The sequence below is a fragment of the Crassostrea angulata genome, chromosome 4, assembly GCF_025612915.1.
Source record: "Crassostrea angulata isolate pt1a10 chromosome 4, ASM2561291v2, whole genome shotgun sequence".
Classification (NCBI taxonomy): domain Eukaryota; kingdom Metazoa; phylum Mollusca; class Bivalvia; order Ostreida; family Ostreidae; genus Magallana; species Magallana angulata.
The window spans coordinates 16577739-16589607 of record NC_069114.1 but is presented as its reverse complement, the minus strand read 5'-3'; positions in this window follow the sequence as shown (position 1 = coordinate 16589607).

The window sequence follows — 11869 nt, the reverse complement described above, 5'->3', positions numbered from 1 at the left end:
TATGTGTGTGTATATATACACACACACACACTATATAAATATATTATATATATATATATATATATATATATATATATATATATATATATATATATATATATATATATATATATATATATATATATATATATATATATATGTATGTATGTATGTATGTATGTATGTATGTATGTATGTATGTATGTATGTAGTCTTACCTATGTCTATGCGATATTAAAAAAGTCAACTTCAACCATACATGTTAGACACCGTGTATAGGTTTACCTACCTCTACGTGATGTGAAATAAGTTAACTTTAACTATAATACATTTTAGACACCGTGTAGAGGTCTAGTATACCTCTACGTGATGTGAAATGAGTACATAGGCAGACCTCCCTGTACGTGATCTGAAATACAGGAATTTTTTGTATGGTATGTAATGGAGGAGTTCATAGGTAGTCCTTAATTCCTGTACGTGATCAGAAATGAGTGGAGTTTATGTTTAACATGTAATAGAGGGAGTACATAGGCAGACCTCCCTGTACGTAATCTGAAATGCTGGAATTTTTTGTATAAATGTAATAAAGGGAATAATAGATAGGCAGACTTTCCTTTACGTGATGTGAAACGAGCTAGTTGAAATTATGTGTAACTTATAAACAGGTAATAGAGGGAGTACATAACTGGCAAACCTTTTTGTACGCGATCAAAATGAGTACAGTAGATTCTCCATATATGTTAACACATAAATGAGACAGTGCTCGCAAGTAAATTTGCTAAGACTTCAATATATAATTAATATAGTATTTCATCTTCAAATTAATAATCCTGAAACTTATTGATTGTAGCAGATGTTTAACATTTAAATGAGATTGTAATTACATGTAGATTCATAGATTAAACCAATTGAGATTTCCGCAAAGTTTAGATAAAACTTTTTTCACATTGTTGTATTTCTTATTGCTGTTTACTATTTATTGGTATGTTTTAAGCTACACTGCGGCATTTAATTCTTTTAACAGACCCTACTGAATGTTTTAAAATCATAATTTTCACATCTCCATGCATGTACCTGAGGGGTAGTTCGAAAATAATATACATATTAATCATTGAAAATAAATACACATTTTAGAAAAGACTAATATAATTATGTACATAATGCTAACGATAAACTGTTTATTTTTGTATTTAAACATCGTACGGTACAACTGAATAAAGTTGTTTTCGGAAAACTGCTGTTATTGATTTTTTATTGATCACACAAACTTTTCAAAATGAAACTATAATATCATAAAAAGTTTTGTGGGACCTCAAATGATTATTAAAATTATTTCATAGCTCTCTCTCTCTCTCTCTCTCTCTCCCCTCTCTCTCTCTTCTAGCACACCGAGCCCGAATAAAAATAAAAAAAAGAGGGCATTCCGAACGGCGACCTCCCTGTACGTGATCTGAACTAGCATCGACCTGCGTAGAAGAGTGAATCGGATATGAAAGGCACCACATAAATTTAAAATAGTATTTGTGTGCATTTTTGTTCCGGGTGATGTTCGCAAGGTAATTTATTTTGAAAAAAAGCTTATCTAATAAAAATTGATACGGAAAAATTGCTTATTACATTCTTAGGAACGACCATATAACAGTTAGCAAGCTTATATTGGCCCAGCGTTGACCCGATGTTATCATTTATGTGGGCCCAATGTCGGAAAATAACATCGGCCCAATGTAATTTTGCTCATCGGCGCAACATTGCACCAACACGCTGGCGTGACGTTGGCCCATTGTCAGTAGATTGACAGTTTTAATGTTGGCCCAATGTTGGGGCAACAATTTAATCCAACCAATATTTCCCAAACTTTGTCTTTATAAAACAATCTCACAAAGATTAACAGTAAGTCTAAACTTTATTGTTTTCTCACAGAAATATAATCAATATTCAAATTTTCAAATGCTTTTTTTTAATAGTCGATCTATATACTTCCACATCCCTTCAATCTTCTTCATTTGTTTTCCTTACTCCTATATTCATCCCCTTTCCCAATCAGATGAATAACGAATAACAATAAATGCGTTTGGTCACTATCTTTAGTTCAGTTCCAGTTTAGTTCTCATCTAGTTCTGACCTCGTTGATAACTTCAAAAGCCCGTTTTCGCAAAATGCTGCTGTAAATTAAAAAAATAATCATATAAAATGGAAAAAATAAATTGATATAAATAGAAATGCATTTACATTATCAAAATAATAATGTAGAAAAAATCCTCAATATATAACAATTTTTAAAAAATGTAATACATTATTGTGTTTCATTAAATTTAGTTTTCAATCCAACAATAAATTTGTTTGCGGGAAGGGGGCCTATTTTACTGTGCACATTTTCAATATGTGTATCAGAATTTTTTTTTTTCAATATCACTGCTTTTTTACTGTGAATAAGTCAATTTGAATTTTCCGGGGAGGAGGCCAGGGGCGCGGGGAGGGGGCACGCGGGGGGGGGGGGGTGTTCTAGATATATCCGACCTTCTTTAGATCCGTGCAAGACCCACAGCTTCTGATCTAATATTATCAGCATATCATGCCGATGATTTATCATACAAACATGCGACAGAAGTATTTAATAAAGCTGCATTGAGGACAATTAGGGTGATTTCACCATGCATCGGACACCTTTGGATTTTTCCCTTTGTTCACGCATCAAATATCGTCCAAATATAAATAAAACTTGTTGTAAAAGTTACAGGTTTTCCTCTTGCTTAATTACTGGAGAAAAAATTGTGAAATTGTTAAAAATGTAGAAAATAAAGCAAATTAATGAAGTGTTGAACTATTTCACCATGGATCGGACAATATTTACCAAGCATCGGACAGCTATAGTAGTGCAGTAGAGATTAAAAATAACAACATTTTCTGGTTTTAATGAAAAATACAAAGGTTCAGAAATATTCATTTATTCAATTGCTATTAATATTTCTTATAATGTAAATCCTCAAATCTACATATAGGAATTTAGACTAGTGCTTCTGTTAAAGGAATATTTATCATAAGGGGCTCTTTATCGTGCCAGCTCCTACAGGAACTTTGGACTAAAAAGGGTGTGTCCGTAAAACTCGATTTTTAAGTGGTTTGAGGAAAATGTTTGTATCGATGATTTTTAAAATTTTTATTTTACTTCACATTTAAAGTATATTACAAGGAATGGACACATAATCTCCATATTATTAGAAGAAATCATGCAGTGAAAACTGTCCGATGCATGGTTAATTTGTGTCCGATCCATGGTGAAATGAACATATGATGCAATAATGACCTTGACATTAATTGCTCAAATTTCTTGGACTTATTTTAATCAAATTTTGTTTCAAAACTTACTTCTTTCTAATTATTTTACGCAGAGAGTGCATTTTCACTAATTCACAATCAAACGCACAACATTCAAATAATGCTTTAGTATAAAATCTTCGTAACTAAATTTTCAATAATGGCGTATTTGATGTCATTTAGCGATGTCAATATTGCTATTTCTTTGACAATGTGACTGTCAAATTCTTAATAATGATAAAGTTCATTTCTTCTAATTCAGGAATATACGAAACAACACATGAGCGCATGCACATTTATTTGTATATTTATAAACAAAGTTGTCCGATCCAAGGTATGTGTCCGATGCATGGTTAAATCACCCTATATCATTTTGCCCTGACATATTCTGATCATCTCACATCAATGATAAAAAATTGTGCCTTTCATTCCTACCCTAAATATTGAATATTATCATAATATTAAAAGTTATCTTAGATGTCCCTTAACTTGAGCCGATAAACTGCATGATTCTTACTTCTATTCATCTTCACAAATAATATAGGAGACAGCCATGTCACCGAGTTTGAACATCAGCAGGAGGATGTCTGTACAAGAAAATTGCCTTTAATTTGCTTTCAAATTTTCATTTAAAAGTATTGAGAACATTATTGTATATTGTTATACTTTCATGTTAAATACTGAAATCTGATTGGTTAAGACGCAGTTAATAATATTTACTATTACCCTCAGCGTTAGCAACGCACTTGGCAACGGGTAACATTAAAAAATGTTACATGCGCGAAAATTATGCGCGTACGGTTCGCTGTAGAATTCACGTTATTCCTATATAAAAGCAGTAAAATTTTCTTAAAAATTTTAAAGAAGACATTCAGTATAACAAAATAAATAGTGCCTGTTTGAGAGGATAACAGTTGAAATTGACACCCCTCGAAAACCATTGTCAACCTCCGCTTCGCGTCGGTTGACAATGGTTTTCTCGGGGTGTCAATTTCAACTGTTACCCTCCCAAACAGGCACTATTTATATAATAATCACCCATATATAATAAAAATATGTAAAAGAACATATGCATAAGGACAAGCAGACGAAATCATGAGAAGACGCTTAATTTTCTCTTTCGTGAATCAAATAATGTGTTTTGTTTATTTTTTAAGGTTAAACTTTCAACTTTTTATGTTTATAAAGTTGTATTTTGTTTGCTGATAATAAAACAGACACAACTTTACACTTTGTTAACAGTGTATTTTGGAAATTCCCGTTCTATAAATAGTGTTAGATCAGAACATTTGAGAAAAGTAGATCCGGTGTAATGAAGAATAATGACCCCCATAGAATAATGACCGGGGGTCATTTTTCGACGTAGAATAATGACCCCCCTAGCTGAAGTATAATTGGATTTTTCTGAAGAAAAAAGACCCAGGGGTTATTTTTCTTCATGTTAAACATGAAGAAAAATGACCCCCACAGAAAAATGACCCCCCCCCCCCCCCCGTAAACATGAATAGAAATTGGTTACACCTTATACAAGATATGACCTTGAAATTTACTTAATTTTTCACTCTGTTCAACTGCTTTTGAAGTTATAAACACCGAATTTGTAAATAAATCGCTGTATATAGTTTTGCATATTCGTAGCAGGCACACACAAAACACTCTTATATTGCCACAAATTGATTGTTAATAGTTACGTCACTTCTCTCATCGAAATACGGCGGGAAATGGCGCAAATAAAGACAGATTCATACACAATGAGGATATTGTGTGATAATTAACGAACAATAATCATGAAACTTAAGAATAATTGTTGTAATAATATAAGCAATATTCACTGGTGAATGAATTGTCAATCTTAGAATGATACATGTATATATCTTTATGGAAAAAGACTAAGGGGACAAGTAACGTGGGAATATGAATTATTCTTATTTACATTTCTTGAGGAAAGTGATTTTTAAAAAATCATTTTGCGTTAGTTTTGTTTTCTTCTACATCATACATGAACATCAATATTTTAAACATTTGTTGTAATGTTGTATTTGTAATCATGAATATACTTTATTCTTTTAGAGCAAATGTGTGAAGAGTACCTGACTATAGTAAATCTTAATACATAATAAACACTGATCGATTATAATAAGAAACGATTGTTTCTAAAAGCGTTGATACGAGGTTAGGCCCCATGTTCGGGGTTTATATCCCCTTGATTTTGATCACACGATCTTTATATTGTATCCAAAGTTACCAATGCTCATACAAACTAGTGATGCATTAATCATCTTGATATTAACTTAACTTACTAAAGTATGCCGACGATAAAGTAAAATATATTTTCTGTACGAGTTTTCTCAGTACTTTGACGATTTTCCTTATTGGCTGTTAACCTCTACTGGCGTAATGGCTGCTGTCAGTGCCTACTAACTTCAGCTTGGTTATAATGCCTAACAGTGGAGTAAACTTTTCATAATTTTGGTTTTATCATTAATTCCGCGTGATGCACTTGCATACCCAGCAGTTTGTAATAGTTGAAATCCTTAATGCAAGTATAATTCATGAACAATAGGAAGAATATAAAAGATGCGACGGCGAAGCGCGGAGATGCGAAGACGAAAGTGCCAAGTTGCGAAGGCGAAGAAGTGATACTACTATCGCTTCTTTGCCTTTGCAACTTCGCGCTTTCGCCTTTTTAGCTCACTGAGACGAGGTCAAGGGGAGCTTATGCTATATTCCCGGCGTTGGCGTCCGGAGCTGGTTAAAGTTTTTGGTGCATGTCCTGTATCTAAGCTATTACTACTTCACCTAACCTGAATGGATGGTGAATCTTATGATACAGATGCACCTGACAGGCATGGATGCTGAATCAGAGCCATAGGTTGGGGATGCTTGAGGAGGTAAAGGTTTTAATTGCTGGTGCCCCTGATGATGATATCTTAGTTATTACTGGTCCTAACTTCACCAAACTTGCATGGAGATGCGTCTTATGTATACTGATGCACCTGAAAGGCTTCAATGCTGAATCTGAGCCATAGGTTACGGATGCTGGATGAGGTTTAGTTTTTGGAACAGATCACATGTTTTATAGATAATAGCTTGCATAGTTGATTTAACTATATGATAAATGAAACGCAGAGGTTGCTTCAGATGCAGAGCCTGATCTCCATTATCAAGGATGCTAAAGAAATCTCCTACCTCACTCAAACCTGCTTGATAGATAAATGTAGTTGTTGTTAAATGATATAACATGATTCCTATGATATAGTATTGTATGATATGAAACACTATTGTTTAAAAGGATACAATATAATACCATATGTTATATTGTAAAACGTTATATGATACGGTATAATATTGTATCATTTTTTTTATATTTTATGATATGATATTGTATCATGATATTGTTCTGTATAGTATTGTATATTATGATACAATATTGTATAATATTATATTGTTTTATTAATTAATAATTAAATCACATAATACTATTACATATGATATTGCAATATATAATATTGCATCCTATGATATGATATTGTATATTCTTTGATATTGTATTATACAGTATTTTATATTATGATATTGGTTTCTGTAATATAGAATTATATCAAATGAAATTGTATATATGATATTGTAATATTAAAAAATATCGTATCATACGACATTGTATTATATGATATTCGTTTATATGATATATTATCATATTACATGAAATTGTATTTTATGATGTTGTTATATATATTATTGTTTCATATGATACAAAATGTACAATATAATTATAATTTATAATATTTTATTTTATCCCATGTTATTGAATCATTTGATATGATACAGTGTTGTATCAAATAATATTGTATCATATAATACAATATCATATTATTTATCAAATATTAAACAGTATCATACAATACAATATCATATTATATTATACAATATAATAACACAGGTTTCAATGTTATGATGTATTATTGCAATATGATATTGTTTCATATAATACTATATTGTATTATGTTTTATGATATTGTATTATTTTATCAAATACAATAATGTATAACACAATAAAATGTCATATCATACTTTACAATATCATATCTTACAATTTTTGTACGGTATTTTATGGTATTATATGATATATATTGTAAGTATGATAGGATGCAATTTTTAATCTTATATAATTGTATTGATTATCATTAAAATTTGATCATATGATTATTATACAATTTTTTAACAGATGATATACGATAATCTGTCAAAACAGAATCCATGAATATCCAAGATCATAAAGGATGGTTTTCATATAATATGATAAAGGTGGTCTCATAAAGGTGATGCCTCATTAAGGTGATGCCTCGTCTCGGTGAGCTTTGTAATCTCTGATTACCTATGTTTTATAATTGCAGAGCTCTCTATCGTTTAAGGGTTCCGAGGCATATTTTGGAAATTTCATTTTTATAAAATTAATAAAATTAAATTATTCAGGGGGATAGGGTCCGGACCCCCTCTCCTCTTTTACTGCGTGAAATTAATATTGAATTTTCCCGGGGGACGGACCCCTCCCACCCCCCCCCCCCCCTTTATGGATCCATGCATAAGCAAGGAGTGTTGCATCATGAAATTAGAATGTTACTGCATGTGTTTTGTCCACGGTAAACAGACGGCTGGTAAGTGATAGGAGTCTGGAAGTGCATACATGTATGTACACATTATGGTGGACATTAAATTTTGTGTGGAGTATATAATGATTAGGCATAGCCAGCACTGGTAAACATATATGTCACATGTACACATTAAAATATTTATAAACATTCATAGTAAGCGCGATGGCCTAGCGCATGCGTACCAATAATAGCCTGGATTAATCGAAAAACCTTGGTGAGTACGGTGCCTACATTAAATTCTATGTAATCGACCGAGACTTGCTGAATGCAATCAAAAAAGGCGAAGGCAAAGATGCGAAGGCCAGAGTGCGAAGTTGGGAAGGAGCGATAGTAGTATCGCTCCTTCGCCTTCCCACTTTAGGCATCACATCTTCGCGCTTCTTCGTTGCATCTTCGCACTTTGCTTCTTCGCCTTCGCACTATCGCCTTTGCAACTTCGCCCTATATTAAGGTCGGAGTGGCCCTATCGGAACACCATAGATATATGTAAATGTAAATGTTAAAGGGGCGTGGTCACGATTTGGTCAAATTCTATTTTTCTGTTTTCATTATTTACATTGCTTAAGGAAAGTATTTCTACTGATCAAATGAAATTTGAGGGTCAGTTGTAAAGTTATAAGCAAGATACAGGGCTCACAATTCTTTGTCATGTAAACAAGGCTCGTGCCCTGTTGTTGTTTACATAGGTTCAATATACCAGTTAAAAATCTTTTTCAAGCTGATTTGTCTATCTTCTCGTTCATTTTAAGCATAAATAAACAGTTCCTTACGTTTAACACATTCATTAGGTCTAAAATTAGAATTTTCACTTCAACATTCAAAATGTAACGAATGACACTCAAATATTTGTTGCCTATTTAAATGCCTTACTAAAGCATTGTGATCATTAAAATCGGAATTTTTTTTTTTACTAAAATCGTGACCATGCCCCTTTAAGATGACAACCATACCCCGATGCAATACGTCAATGTCTTGTTATAACGGAAAATTTTTTATTTTCTAAGCTATACCCCTTCTTTCACTTTAAGGGGTATTTGAATATGAATTATAATTTCTGTTACTTTCTGTAAACTGTAGCAGTAAAAATTACAATAATGTAAAGACTATTTCACAATTTATACTAAAAAACATACTGAAAAACTTTAATCTACAAGGGGGTCATTATTCTACAGGGGTCACTTTTCTTCATGTGGAGTGTGCTCATTTTTATGAAAATGACACTTATTCTTCAGGCAAAGGGGTCATTTTCCGACGTAGAATAATGACCGGGGGGGTCATTATTCTACGTCAAAAAATGACCCCCGGTCATTATTCTACGGGGGTCATTATTCTTCATTACACCGGCGAAAATTTTATTGATGCAGGTATCAAAGAAATTTTTCGACCAATCAGAAGCGCGGATATCTCATCAAACGAATAAATATTAAGGACGTTGGATCCTGCGATCAAAAGTCTTAAAGTTTTTTTCTAAAGTATTTTATAAAAATCTTCACAAATTGCTTAACCAAAATTCAAAACTAAATTTGGGGTCTATACTGGTACTGTACCAGTAAACTGAGAGTTCGGGTTTATTACACGGGGCAATCCAAGATTTTTTAATTCAGTCGTCTTTTTCGAATAAAGAAAAGTAGGTTTGCTTGAAAACTTTCTTGGATATGTAACAAGCTTTCTTGTATACCACATAATATAAATATGTTTGTACATGACGTAATGAAAAAAAAGTACATCGCGTAAATATATGTAAAGACGGAACCACATCACATAATTAGAAAAGCACATGCCATAATGATGAATGCGCATGCCATAATGATTACTGCACACATAATGCAAAATGTACATCACATATTATTATACGTTTATGTTAAATACTGAAATCTAATTGGTTTAGACGCAGTTAATAATCCGTTCTATTACCCTAAGCGTTAGAAACACACTTAGCAACGAGTATCACTATATAAAAAGTGCCTGTTTGGGAGGGTAACAGTTGCAATATATACCCCGAGAAAACCATTGTCAACCGACGCGAAGCAGAGGTTGACAATGGTTTTCGATGGGTGTCGGTTTCAACTGTTACCCTCCCAAACAGGCACTATTTCTTTTATTATACTGAATGTCTTAATTTTAATGAGATTTTTGGGGGAAATGACGTGAATTCTACGGCGAATCGTACGCGCATGATTTAAGCGCATGTAACAAATCATTGTGTTACCGTTGTCAAGTGTGTTGCTTACGCTGAGGGTAATAGAACGGATTTTCAAACTCCGTCTTAACCAATAAACAGTATATAACATGAAAGTATAATAAAACGAATTGTTACATGCACTTAAATTATGCGCGTATGGTTCGCCGTAGAATTCATGTCACTTGATTCTTTATAAAAGCAATAAAGTTTTCTTTAAAATTAAGACATTCAGTATAATTAAATAAATATATAGTGCCTGTTTAGAAGGGTTACAGTTGAAATTGACACCCCTCGAAAACCGTTGCCAACCTCCGTTTCGCGTCGGTTAACAATGGTTTTCGAGGGTGTCAATTTCAACCCTGCCCTATTTATATGTATGGCATGCCAAATTCACAAAAATGAGCTAAACATAGTTTCACAGTCGATAAACTAGGTTTATCAGCTGATAACTATAGTTTACGGATCCTAAACTATAGTTAACGATTCGTTAACTATAGTTTACATCTGTGCAACTATATTTCACGAATGTAAACTATAGTTTACGAATGATAATCATAGTTTATCTATCTGTAAAAAACGTTAACAATAGATTTTGCTGATAAATATAGATTCACAATTGTTAATTATAATTTACAATCGTAAACTATAGCTAAGAGTTGTTAATTATAGTTTCACAAATCGTGAAACTACATTTATCAGACAAATTCACAAAAATGAGCTAAACATAGTTTCACAGTCGATAAACTAAGTTTATCGACTGTTAACTATAGTTTACGGATCGAAAACTATAGTTAACGACGTTAATCTATATTTCACGTCTGGAAACTATAGTTAACGCGATAATCTATGTTTCACATCTGTTAACTATAGTTAACACTGAAAACAATCATTTGCGATTGTTAAACATAGTTTATCTTATAGATATAGTTTCACAATTGTATTAACAACTCTAAACTATAGTTCACGAATGCAAATTAACGATTGTAAAACATAGTTTATCTGATAAATATAGTTTCACAATCGTGAAACTATATTTATCAACTCTAAACTATAGTTTACGATTGTTAACTATAGTTTACAGATGTGAATCTATATTTATCAGCAAAATCCATTGTTAACGTGTATTTCCAGACAGAAAAACATAGATTTGCAATCGTAAACTATAGTTTACATATGTGAATTATAGATTAACGTCGGTAACTATAATTTAGGATCTGTAAAGTATAGTTAACAGCCGATAAACGTAGTTTATCGACTGTGAAACTATGTTTTGCTAATTTATGTATTGGCGTGCTTTAGATTTGTTAACCGTAATTTACTGATTATAAAACCCTATTTATCAGATAAACTATGTTTAAAAACCGCAAATGATTGTTTTCAGTGTTAACTATAGTTTACAGATATGAAACATAGATTATCGCGTTAACTATAGTTTACAGATGTGAAATATAGATTAACGTCGGTAACTATAGTTTACGATCCGTAAACTATAGTTAACAACCGATACACCTAGTTCATCGACTGTGAAACTATGTTTAGCTAATTTTTGTGAATTTGGCGTGCCATATATATGATGCCAAATGCACATCACATAATGATATTACCTTATGCACATGCGATACTAATGAATGCACATCACATTATTGAAGGAGTACACCGCATAATGATAAAAGCACATTTTACAATGATACAAGGACACCACTGAACGATAAAACACGTTACACAATAACGAAAGCACAAA